The sequence below is a fragment of the Triturus cristatus genome, chromosome 3_2 (assembly GCF_964204655.1).
Source record: "Triturus cristatus chromosome 3_2, aTriCri1.1, whole genome shotgun sequence".
Classification (NCBI taxonomy): domain Eukaryota; kingdom Metazoa; phylum Chordata; class Amphibia; order Caudata; family Salamandridae; genus Triturus; species Triturus cristatus.
In genome coordinates this window covers 511,670,505-511,683,202 of record NC_140584.1, presented here as the reverse complement: position 1 = coordinate 511,683,202, position 12,698 = coordinate 511,670,505, and the positions used below count along the sequence as shown (strand labels likewise).

Here is a 12,698-nt window from a genome sequence, read left to right as displayed (position 1 = left end):
GGCACCCTCAAGACAGGGGGCCTGGTGGCAGCTATGATAGTCAGACCCAATGACATGAAGAACTAGCCTTTCTAGCACCCCTGGCAGGCAACATACCTTATCTTTGAAGACGCTCTTTAAATGTAGTAACTATACCACACAATCGGAGGGGCAGCATACCCTATGGGAGAACTGCTGCTGCTCACAAAGGTGCATGGAAAATAAGCACACAACACTCAACTACAACCCAAAGCATTGCATTGGATATATTGACCAATACTGTAACTTTAGTGCAGAAAAGGCGGCCTGTGTCTAAACTCATGCCTGTCCCACAAACACACACAGAAATCTATATTAAAGAGGATGATAGTAGAAAAAGAGCATACTTGGGGAATGAACAACCCATTTCACAGTTAGGTGGTAGGGCATATCACCAACTCTTTTTGATTCCTAAAAATTAGGTAAGAAGCATTTGGAGAAAATAACCAATCCTTAACCAGGCCTGCAAAGTGAAGATATACCCTACCAGACAGTCCAGTATACCAGCTGCAAATAGTTCATGTTGAAACATAGGGTTTTAGATAAATAGCTATATTTTCACATTGGCAATATCAAATTAAATTCTACTGCTTAAATTAATATTCAAATTGAAACCAAGATACACCATGAGACACCAAACAAAGGTCTCTGGGGAAAAAGCAAGAGCAGCACATGTGTGGAACAGCAGGGAGAGTGGGAAGAGGCCAGGCAGAGGAGGTCAGCATGAAAGTTAACATGTGGGGACATAAAGAAATGTTTTTCACAAGTCTTACAGATCAAAGAAGGGCATGTTAATACTGAAAACATGAAACCTACCAAATCCATGCCATAGTCAGGCCTTGCAAAATACAATGGAAGCAGGTTAAGTCTCCTTTCATCATATTTAATGACCAGGAAGATGAAGCCTGCAACATGATGTTGCTGGACCACTCAGCTACCTTCGACATGGTCACCCAGCCCACCCTCATACTCTCCCTGGAGAATGAGATTCACCTACACTGTGCTTCACTGGTTCTCCCCCCCCCCCCCGACCAACCAATACCAGTTTGTTCACATGGGCACCTCCAGGTCTCAAAAGATGCCCATCACTTGCAGGGTTCCATTCTGTCCCCGTCCTCTTCAGTCTCTATATAGAGCCACTTGATGCTCTATTTACAGATAAAATCATCAAGATTCACTAATATGCTGATGATACACAACTACTTCAAAGTCTCCACTGCTTCAGGCATTCAGTACCTCAGATACTGCCTGCTCACCATCAATACTAAGATATCCAGCACCTGCCTGAAGCTCAACCCAACCAAGGCAGAATTTGTGCTATTTGACAAGAACAAGAAACAATACAAGCCAGGCTCAATGACATGAACCTTGACAGATTCGAGCTCCTACTTTCACTGAATTCAGTGTCACTAGCATTCTCCCTGGACACCAATCTCACCCTCAAAAAATACATCCTGTCATCTCTCTTCCGAAGAAAGTGAAACCACTTCTCCCAGAAAGCGACATCAGAACTGCTGTTCAAGCCATCTACTCGAACATTTAGATGACTTTAATTCCTTCCTCATTTCCCTCCCAGAGACCACAATCGCACCATTAAGGTCATCCTACACACCACAGTATGTCTCAGCCAGGGGTGGCAGAAATATTCTTACATTACTTCTATTCTGATGGTACGCGATTGGCTCCCCTTACCGGTCTGCACCATCTTCAAACCCAACTGAATTATTTACAAATCCATCATGATCAGCACCCCCGCTTATCTTGCAAACAAGCTCACCATCTCTGGTCACAGCTAGGACACCATCAGACTGCATAACAAGAAGTGTACAAAACAAAACTCAAGGCTGTATGCCTTTACTATCTATGCACACTGGATCTGGACTGATATCCTCTCCAAAGAACCCCACATCACAATACATCATCCGTCTATAAATCAGCTACCTATATTTCCACTTGTTGACTTTATGCTTACCTTTTTTGCTAAACGCCATTCTGCTGCCTTCGTTCTAGGTTTGCGCCACAGTAATACCAAAAGCATACTCTTTTACCCTGTAATATCATTCCCTACTGATAATAAAAATGTAAGTTGTGTGGAAGGAAATACTAGGAGGGCAAAAGGATGCCTCCTCGTGAAAACTAGTAAGAGCAAGGGGCTCTGGGATCTAAGAACATGTATTGGGCTCGCATGGAGTGGTTAAGGTCAGGAGGGTAGCACAGGATGAGCCGACTGGTTCTTGTTCCGTCAGGGAAGCAACCAACCAGCACTTCATATTATAACCTCGCATCTGCAGTGTGGCAGTGAAATTAGAGTTTATGCCACAATCTGTTTAGGGTTGGACCATCTGATGCCTCTGGGAGCTGTCAGGGGCATAAAAGGGTCTTGGGGCACAGACCTCCTACTCAACATTTTATCTTTCTCAGTCTAGCAAGAGTAGGTTATATCTAGGCATTTAAAGATTGGTTAGTTTCTGCCAAGGTTGCAAACTGGGATTCCTCTTCAACTTCCATCCTTGCTCACGAGGGGTATTTGGGCAACTTTAGGCAGTACCCCTTCCTTTAAAAAGGTGCATGGCTACTACTCATCTCATGCACTTCCAGTCTCGCCCTTTTGGAATCATTTTACTCATTTGACCATATCTTTACCTTGTTGATGTTGCCATATGGTCTATTGGGTGTTCTCAGATTACCCCTCGCTTTTTCAGTAAATGCACACTACATGCTGTTGCCCCTCTGGCCAGGCTTTGGAGCTGCCTAAAGTAAAGTGGAACCACTATGTAATACAAATAAATTTTGTGCACCCGTCACACCTCATCCTCCATCACGCTGCTAGGCGCTGCACCCTAGACAGGGTAAGAGCCGCTCGCTAGTGACTCACATGACGCTAAATCACTTCCCACATAGGCAAGGCTTTAAGTGGGCTGGGTCCTGTTGGTGCTCAGCACCGGCAGCTCTAAAAATCAAGTGCTGGGACGGGTCCCTATCGGGCTCTCGATTACTGCCCTCACCCTCAGGATGGAGAAAAAAAATATTTAACTCTGGAGCAGTAGACCCTTCACTGCCATTGATGTAACTTCAAATAGACTCCTTACAGTTCTTTCAGAGTCTCTTCATTTCAGAAGATTTTTTGGGCAGTTTTATAAATTACACAAGGACATATTCATTATTTGACTCACAGGATGTTGAGCCGACACCAAGGCTCAAACCTGCTTCCTGAGCTCCAAAGTCCAAAGCTCTAGCATTAAGCCACAATCTCGCCCACAAGAACTGGGCCATTTTCAATACTATATACAACAAAGCCATAGTCACTGCTTATTAATCTTATACAACTAACAACCATTGACAAATCCAATAGCAGTCACAGTCCATGCAGATAACAGCGGTGGGGCGGTGGGGCCATGTAAAGGGGCATTTCGAGGGACGATGCAGAGGGAAAATTCATTATGTATTTAATTTTTCCACTGCATCATCCCTCGAAATCCCCCTTTACCGGGCCCACCGCCCACCGATGTTACCTGCACGGACCGCGGCTGTCCAACAGTCCTGCCTTATTCTAGTTGTAATGTTACTTGTATTATATATCTGGGTGCAATGATAGAAGCAGCAAAGAACCAGTCGGGTGGCACACTATGCTAATCACTGATTTTTAGCTCCGATTTTTTCATTCCACTTAATGCACTGCACATGGGACCAAACAAAATAACACACTCTGCATACCACGCTCTCTGCCGGTGTGCAGCATGCTACAGTCTGTTAAAGAGTTTTGCGTATGAAGCGCTAGATGCATTTCAATACAATAGCCGAGTCAAAATGCGACAGGACTTCGCTGGAACTATCTCGACGATGCGGCAGCAAGAGGCTCCAGCATAAGCTGTTTGTACCTAGAAGGTCCACCAGGGACACAAAGTTAGGACAAAAACAGGGTTTTCTGCATGCTCAGTCAGTCAGTGGCTGTTAGGTCAGCAGGTAGCTGATCACTTACACGCCTAGGGTGACAATCTGTAATTTTCATGGACTACCCGTAAATTAGCCCTGAAGTCCATTGTTCATGACTGATATTTTAAAGGACAGCATTTGTCCGCAATTGTAGCATCTCAACTATGGTACAGAAGCCATTTCCACAACTGAGAGTCCCCAGCGAAGTGCAAGGGAAGAAATCTCCAGTGTTCCACTCTGGAGGGAGGGGCAGACCGCTAAAAAGACATCTTGTCAGGGTGTCTCCTTCCCCAGAGAACCACATTAATTGGTTATAGGCATGGAGAGAGTAAGTGGTTTGCCCAGAACCACAGGATATTGAGCCATTGCTGAGACTCAAACCATGCTTCTTAGTTCCAAAACCAGCAGCCCTGTCCCTAATGCTATATCCTGGGTGGAGGGAAGGAGGCAAGCAGAAGTCACATGACAGCTTGGTTCATTATGGGATCGAGGACGAGGTTCCAACACGACCTCGAGCAGAGCCAGGCTTCAGGATCAATCCCATCTCCCATCGGATCTCGATTTCATCCTGCTCTTCAATTCAATTTGTCTTCTCTTCTGTACTCCCAATTCTGAGCTAAATGTAGAGTCCCATGAGCACAGTCTAGTGCTGTGAGACTACAGACAGGTTGTGGGCACATCACATCCCGACATTGGATGTGAGACTGTCACCCACACCATCTGCTCTGCCTCATTCATTTTTTTTAGGTTTAACATTGGCTGGAGGTCGAGATGAGTCAGATGTTTTTGTTCAATTTGTCTAAGCTAGCATACGGCCACTTACTTTAATGCTTCCCAAACTGCTTGCAATAGGTTTTAAAATGGTTACAAACAATCAAACTGTTGCTTTCTCACCAAGAAAGTTTAGGTAAACCTGGATAGGGGTGATGCCCTTGTCACCGTGCTCAAGGGTATTAATTTACTAGTGAACGAGGGCATGATGTACAACCTGGATGTAACATACCTAGAGGCAATCATATTAATACCATAGTGAATAAACAGTGCTATGCAGAAAATAGTAAATAAATGCCCTGAAAAAGTAGAGGGGTGTGGCCTCTCCTTGGATGTGGGCATAAATTTGACTTTTTGTCCTTAAGTTTGCCCTTTGTCCTGATTTTATTTTTACAGTCCTGTCAAGAATTTGACTTCATGTCACCCTATACACGCCCGGTCTGTACAGTACAAAGAGTCAATGCACCACAAAGTGTCCTTTGATAGCTGAGCCACAACTCTGCCGGTAAACAGAGCTGCTAATGGGGAGCACATGCACCAGCCCAGCTGAGGGCGTCAGAAAGTGCGAGCAGCCGCCAGCGGGCAGATGAGGCGCTCCCGGCTACATTATTTAGTGATTTCTCTGGTGTTAGTTCTCCAGTGACATCTGTGAAACCCAACCCCAGCGAAAGAACCAGAGAACCTAAAAATACCGAGACAGCATGCAAGAAGGAGCTGACTATGCAGAAATACACCAAGGTGTTGAATTCCACATGTAACACACAAAATACAAAGAAAATAGTTACACCCGTCCCTGCATATTTACAAAAAACCTCACCAATGGAGTGTAGGCATGTAACACTCAAATAAAACTTAGAAAACAAGGCCAGTCAGTTCAACCAGACAGGTAATGTACAAGAACGCAACAAAGGTCTGTAAATATGTATACATACTGTGCACACAGAGAACAAAGATAATAACACCAGCCAATTGAAGCGGACAGCGAATATCCAAAAACACACCAAATGGCAGTCCATATGAAACACACAGACCTCTCTTCGAATAAAAATTAGCAGCTTCAATTAGACAATAAAAATTAAAAAAAATACCAAGGTCAAATCAACATGTACCACGCTGCGCACATAAAATACCCGGAAAATAATTTATGCACGTTTAAACAACCAGTTAACATATCAAAACACACACAGGGTCAGTCGAAAATTTAGCACAACAAGCACACAGAATACCTAGAAAATGTCAAGGGCCGGCTCAAGAAGACAGATGGGATATAGAGACACCAAAGGAGTCAAGGACAGTCCACGTGAACACACTGTGTGAACAGAACACTTGGGAAATAACTCCAGCAAGTTCAATGAAACAGTGAATATATAAAACCACACTAAAAACAGTTTGTCACATACTGAACATATAAAAATGGGCAATGGAAAATACAATAGCAATTTCAAGAGGGCCATAAACATATTGAAAATATTAAGAGCCATGCAACTAGTAAATGAAGATGTTCAATAATCTAATAGCCAATCCATACAGTAAAGAAGTGAAGTCCTAGCACGACTTGGAAAAAGCCCGCTGCTCTGCACTGTGCGTCCTTCTTAATGACCGCTTGCCACTGGACTCGATAACCTACATATGGATTGGAGGTCCCTCCTGATTTACTTGGCAATCAACAGAAGAGCCCAGACCCTACGGGTTAAGCAGTGACCCAGTGTACTCTCACCCAATGGTAAGGGTGGCTCCAGGCTTCAATTCTAGTCTGTGAAGTAAGTGCCGCTTTGCGCAGCCAATTAAGGAGTATAATGCACGCTTGGCGAGGAGGCTGCACACAGCTCTCCCTATGAAAAATATAAACAGCGCCTACAAAACCAGGGTGCTTGCCATCCCTAGCGAGCACGTGGAGTGTTATTGTACATGCTGCTGTGTGGTAACTGGAGGTGGACTTCAAAGTAGCTTTCAGGTGGCTAGCGCCCCGTGAGGACAGTATAAGGGTCTGCATAAGTTGGTGGTTTCCAAAAGAGTAAACCAATCCTCTCGGCATGTGACAACCTGCATGTCCTTTATCCTTGGTCTTACTGGACAGGTAATAAGAGTGTCAGGTGGGCTGGAGAGGAATAAAGCCTTACATACTTCTTTTTTTCTTGTACAGTCCATAATTTAGAAATCGAGGAGAACAATGCCTTGGTGTGTATGAAACAGACTGTATGTTACTACGTACAGAAAACTGAGGATTAACATGGCGACGCAAGAAAGGGTACTCCCTTCTTACTGAAGGAAAGCTGGACACTTTGAACACAATTTGCACCTTAGTTAGCATTGCCTTTCTGTCAGTGTCCCCAGGGTAGGATAAATTCTGGCCTCTGCAAGCAAGTTACTCATATTCTATCTGGTTTTCTTTTGAGGAAGTTATAAGCACGAGCCCGAAGTGAAGTTTATGAGGAACGGGGATCTGTTGCTGCTGTTGTGCTTCATCAAGGACTATAAACAAAATTTAGGAACATGATAAACCCAGTATCTGTGACCCAAATGAAGAGGGAACTGGGCGGTCACCTGTCACGCCTGAGGTGATAAGCTACTACTCAGCCAGGAGGATCGCAACTAGGCCGAGCTGACCGACTCCTCATCGAGAATGTATTTGGGGACCCAAAGCACCAAGGAAACCACATTGACCTTTCTATCCCAGTCGACCAGAACAGACAAAAATCCAGAACTAAACCCAAGGGTCATGGAGTGGTGGGATCCTTTCCAGGACTGAGAAACTGAGTCCTCACTTTCCTCAAATCCTGCAATCCCACCATAAGTTTGGTGGTTCTGTTGTGTCACTTTAGAGGACCAGAGTCATGCGGAGGATTTCCCCTCAGCCTGAATTTGGTTGCAGCTACATCACTGTAATACAAGTCCTGGAACCAGAGATGCCTCTGGGGGGCACCTCTATGGTTCTAAATCCATTTCCGCAAAATGCCCACTTTGAGAAAGTGAAACTACTTGGGTGCTTAACCGATCTCCCCCCTCAACATCAATACCCAGCGCAACATCTAGCAGACTCATCTAGCGGACCACCACCAGCTCTTTTAACTGGACACAACAACTGTCTGACCTTGCCTGTGGCACCCTGAATTATCTCTTTGGTATTTGAAAGAGGACCTGTTCAGAAAGTAAATCTTGGGGTTTTGCTATTTTTTGGGAGGACTTTTGCGTGAAACTCAGCCATTCATACACAAGGACACTGAATTGTCCCACTCTGCACCCAAAACTACCACAAAATGTGTGCACATTGCATTTCTCTGTCTGACACCTGTACTGGGAGAAATAAAAAAAATCTCCAAAGAGTTAAATACCTATAACCTAGCCTGCTCCTTGTGTTCAGAAAGCAGCTGTCAACCCTAAAAAAGGGGAACCCCCTCTGATTATTCAACTGTAGGTCTGGGAGGAAAGTGGGACAACAAGAACCAAACAAACTCTCAAAACCTCCCAACTGACCTATATTTCTTTCTTTTAGGGCTAAATCAGCTCCAATGGGTTATAAACATTCAATCTGAGACATGATGTATGCAATAATTGTTACTTTATCAAAACATTTTTATTTATATTTTAACATTTATTTCATTGTTTGTATAAAAAAAAAGTTAAAAGCCATACATTATATTCATGATTTCTTCCATCTTTCCTTTTTTTTTTACATATATGTTATTCATTTCATGGGTGGGCAAATGTCAAACATTTTACACAAAAAAATACGATTTTCTCTGTCGAACCCCTGTAAATTCACCACACACTCGTACTCACCTCTCGCATCCACACTAAATCGCTCATGCCATCCACTCTGTCAAACCCACCCAAGAACACATACACATGATGGTCATACAAGGGACAAAGATGTCTAAGTCTTTGTGGTCAAGTTGTGGGCTGGGTGTATACAAAGACAGGTCAACGCACATTTCAGTGGTATTAGCCAAGTTATGACCACCCTTCTTCAGGACCATCAAGATTTACAAATTTTAGGCAAGTGATTGGGGAATATAATCTACATCAGAGGGAATATCATTAAGGAACCACTGCTCGATAGATCACTAGAGCTGAGGTAACGTCAGCATTTTATCAGGCCTCTCTTCTAGGCGAATGCATAAGTCTCTATTTTGCACTGATGTCAGTGAAATACCACTGCACCGTCTCGATCTAAATGAGTATTGTTCACAGGGTTGTTCTATATGTCACTCCCCACTTAATATGGGGTATCATCAGAACCTTTTTATATATTTCCTACTGTGACATTAGATGTTAGGTCATATTGACTTTGACATGTTCTTGATATGAGTTGATGTGATCACAGGGTTCATCTGAGTCTCCAGTCCTCACTTATTGTATTGTCACTACAATGCAGTGTACGGATGCTCTGGATCCGGTCATTTCACCATGCAAACAGTTGTTTGTATATATGGGGGCACCAAAATATTTAAAGTGCTGAGGGCCTATAAAGGTCTTAATGTGGCCCTGTGTCAATCATATTAAGAGGGCACACAGAGGAGCTCGCTTTTTCTGCTTTCCAGTTCCCAGCCTCTGGAACCCTATTCCACTAGAGCTGAGAGCACAGAAACACTACCCACCACTTCATGGGGCCAAAATCACATATTTTCTATCAGCAAGTGCCGGGTGCAGGGTGGTTTTGTTGTGTTAAGCAAAGCTAACTATGCTTTTGTTTTACGTTCTTCTGTTGGTCTTCGAGGTTTTTTGGGGTTTAGCACTAGGAATCCTAAATAAACAAAAATAATTTTACTTGCTAGACAGACATAAAAGATAGTAAACCTTAGGTTCTTTGAAAGCTGCAGGTAGCACCCAAACCTCTCTCTTCATGGATTAAAATTGGCCAAAGGGTACACGTTGTGTACATCAATTGTCTAGTGTGTAAAGGCTACGACTTACGTGGGCGTGTATGTCAGCCTCAGCAAGCGCTAATGTATTTTTTTTGTCTATCTTGTTATTTGATCTACTTGTAAATGAATAAAACTATTCTTCTTGAAAGCGAAAACTGACAGGACATCGAGTTTGAGTGTTTTTCGTGCATCATGCTTGTGCCAAGTTCATAGAGTAATCTTTGACTTCCTAAAGTTCTGGAGAACCAACACCCAGTTGTGTATCAGTACCCGCGACCTTGGGACACACAATGGGGAATGATAGAACCCACAACGGATCCTGCTCATTGGCCCCTGATTTTCCTAAGAGCAAAAGGGCAGGTCTTGCAACAAGTAACACACGAAGGTTGCAGGAAAGAGAGACAATAACACCTGCCAATTGGATAAGAAGATGCAAATGCCATATCCCAAATAAACAGGTCACCCTGAGTTTACGAATTACACCAAGAGGCAACTCAAAAGCCACACAGAGAATATAGAAAACTAAGAACTATCACCAACAATTCTATAAGACACTAAATAGAGAAAAAAATGCATCCAAAGTGAAATTCAAGAGAACACCGGACACGAAAAACACGCACAGTACCAATCTATGTGCAATACACTGAACCTAAGAAAAAATAACATCTAGGAAACAGCAAGTACCCCAGCAGCCAATGCACCAGGAGAACACCTGTCACAGAACTAGGAAAAATACCAAAAGCACATTCATACCCTACAAGTTGATATCTACTGTTTGGGACAGAGGAGAACAGGGGGCACAAGTAACGATGATAACTAATCCAGGCAGAAATATTAGGTTTACATACACATAACATGAGGCAGTCAGCTCATAAATGCAGATCGGAAAACTAGGGGAAAGGTGGGGGCAGTTCCCTCAACCAGAACTTTAAGTGGGATGAACAAACTGGGGGGTGGGGGGGGGGTGTCTCTCAAAGGGTCGTGGTCGATGTAATTAAGGGCGTGGCTTAAAGACACTTGAGCTAAAAATCTGTGCTTTGCATAGTGTGCCGCCCGACTGGTATTTTGCTGCTTCCGTCATTGCATCCAGACACATAATACAACAGGTAACATAACACATACAAAAAGCCAGGCCTATTGGCTTTGTTAATGATTGTTAGGTGCATAAGATAAATATGCAACAACTATGGCTTCGTTGCATATTATTGAAAAAGCTTCAGTTCTGAAATGATGAGACGGTGAAAGAACAATAACGAGTCTCTTTGAAGTTACGTCGGACAGTGAAGGGTGGCACTGCTGTAGAATAAAGATGTATTTGTTTCATCCGGAGGGTGAGGGCAAAAATGGAGAGCCCGACAGGGATCCGTCTCGGCACCTGCCTTTTAGAACTGTCGGCGCTGAGCATCGGCAAGACCCGGCCCACTTAAACCCCTGCCCTCAACTGAATGAATTACTTTATATAGCATGCACACACTGACGCACTAATTAGGTTTCTGAAAGTTTCTCTCTTTCCGATAACTATAGATAAGGCTCTAAACCAAACCACCAAAGATCACACAGCGCGTCAGCAGGCTAAGCAGTCACCTGCAATTAGCAATCGTAGCTCCAAATGCGCCGCTCCGCAGGTGGGAATGGACAGTCCCCATCAACGACAAGAATAATGGCGAGTGTTCCCCGTCCAGCTGCTGCTCATGGGATACCAAACCACAGACGACGCGGGTCACACCCGTCAGTACGGAGGACGCAACAGGCAGGGCACGGGAAGCGCTTCCTGCTCGCAGGCTGACAGCAGCTATAGCTAACACCCGGTAGAAGCTCTTCTCACCAGTCAGCACACACCTGTGGCTTCAGAGGGGTTCGGCATGGGGGCTCCACGCATGTCCCGTCCCCGGGGGTGCTGTCACCTCTTCCAGTCCCCTGGACACGCGCTTTCTCCTGGATCCCGGGGCTGGAGGCTCAGCGCACATTGCACTCTGTCCCGGGCCGTCCAAACTCCACTGTGCCGAGCCCAGGCAGGAGGGGCGGGGCCAATCAGGAGCCGGGCGTGCTCGACACTCGCCAGGGCCCGCCCTACGCCGGGCCTGCTGATACCTCGCTGCTGGGCTGTCAGACTGTTGTCAGCGACCTAGAGGTGCCTGGTCTCGTTGAGAGTCAGTCTGAGCGCTCCGAGGCAGCAGCGAGACTACTCCTCTCTTGCAGCACCCGGCCGTGGTCTGTCTGCGCTCTCACGGAGTGCCCTCATACACGCCTTTGGGTCTCTGGTGGACTGACGGCGTGTCAGCTCACCCATAAAGTGTCAGACGGCCTCGTTTCAGGTGTTCCAGCAACTGAGAACTGCAAGATGCCTGTTTTCTGATAGCTTGTACGCCCCTCATTTTTCTGCTGTTATGTCAGTGGGTCTGTCTATCCGTTTTGAAGTGGAGTGCCAGGGAATTAATTGCCTGTGTTAATCCTATCTCCGGCGGAGCCTTTGCCTGCTCTTTCTCGGTCACCTGACTGATGTTAGCCTGTCCACTCAGTCGAGCCCATCTCGGCCCGCTGATGGGCTATTGCATAGTTTGTTCTTTGATAGTGTCAGTCACTCTATCTACTCTCTCCCGGTGGTACCTGTTGATCTACTGAGTTCTGTTTACCTGCCTCTCTACTCCCCTGATGGTGTACCAGCAGTGCTTTAAATGGGCAGGTACTGTCCGGCACTGAGCACCCCCACTTCTTTAAGCACCCCCACTTCTTTAATTTTGAAAGGGAGAGTACCGGCACTTCTCAGCAGTACTGCAATATATTTAATGGGATGGGGGGGCACGGGTCAGGTGGAAGCAGGTACTCTGAATAGAGATTACCTGCACTTCTATAGTTCCAGTGAAAGCACTGTCTACCAGCACGTCTCTCATTAATAGTATGTCGCTCTGTCCACTTTACTCGACCGGAGTGTCACCTTGTCCGCTCGTTCATAGCGTGCTGCCTATGGTTCGTCTGATGCTGTCGGGCGCTTCTGACAGCGTACCACCCTAACATCCCTCTCCTGCTACTGGGTTTGACAATCTACCACTCTAGTCTGATATTGTATCAGCCTGTCTGCTCTCTGTTGGTGTTTTACACTCTTTGATAGTG

General features: G+C 45.1%; 1 protein-coding gene across 4 annotated transcripts in view; it reads right to left on the bottom strand.

Moving 5' to 3' along the window:
- Positions 1-11,597, bottom strand: part of MICAL2 (microtubule associated monooxygenase, calponin and LIM domain containing 2) — an 812,711-nt gene extending 801,114 nt beyond the window's left edge. For 2 of the 4 annotated variants that reach the window (XM_085648193.1, XM_085648195.1), the window contains exon 1: positions 11,172-11,597. The gene's annotated coding sequence lies outside the window, so the exon portion shown is untranslated. The remainder of the gene's footprint in view (positions 1-11,171) is intronic. The other 2 variants (XM_085648194.1, XM_085648196.1) reach the window with 1 other exon arrangement.
- Positions 11,598-12,698: the final 1,101 nt, after the last annotated feature.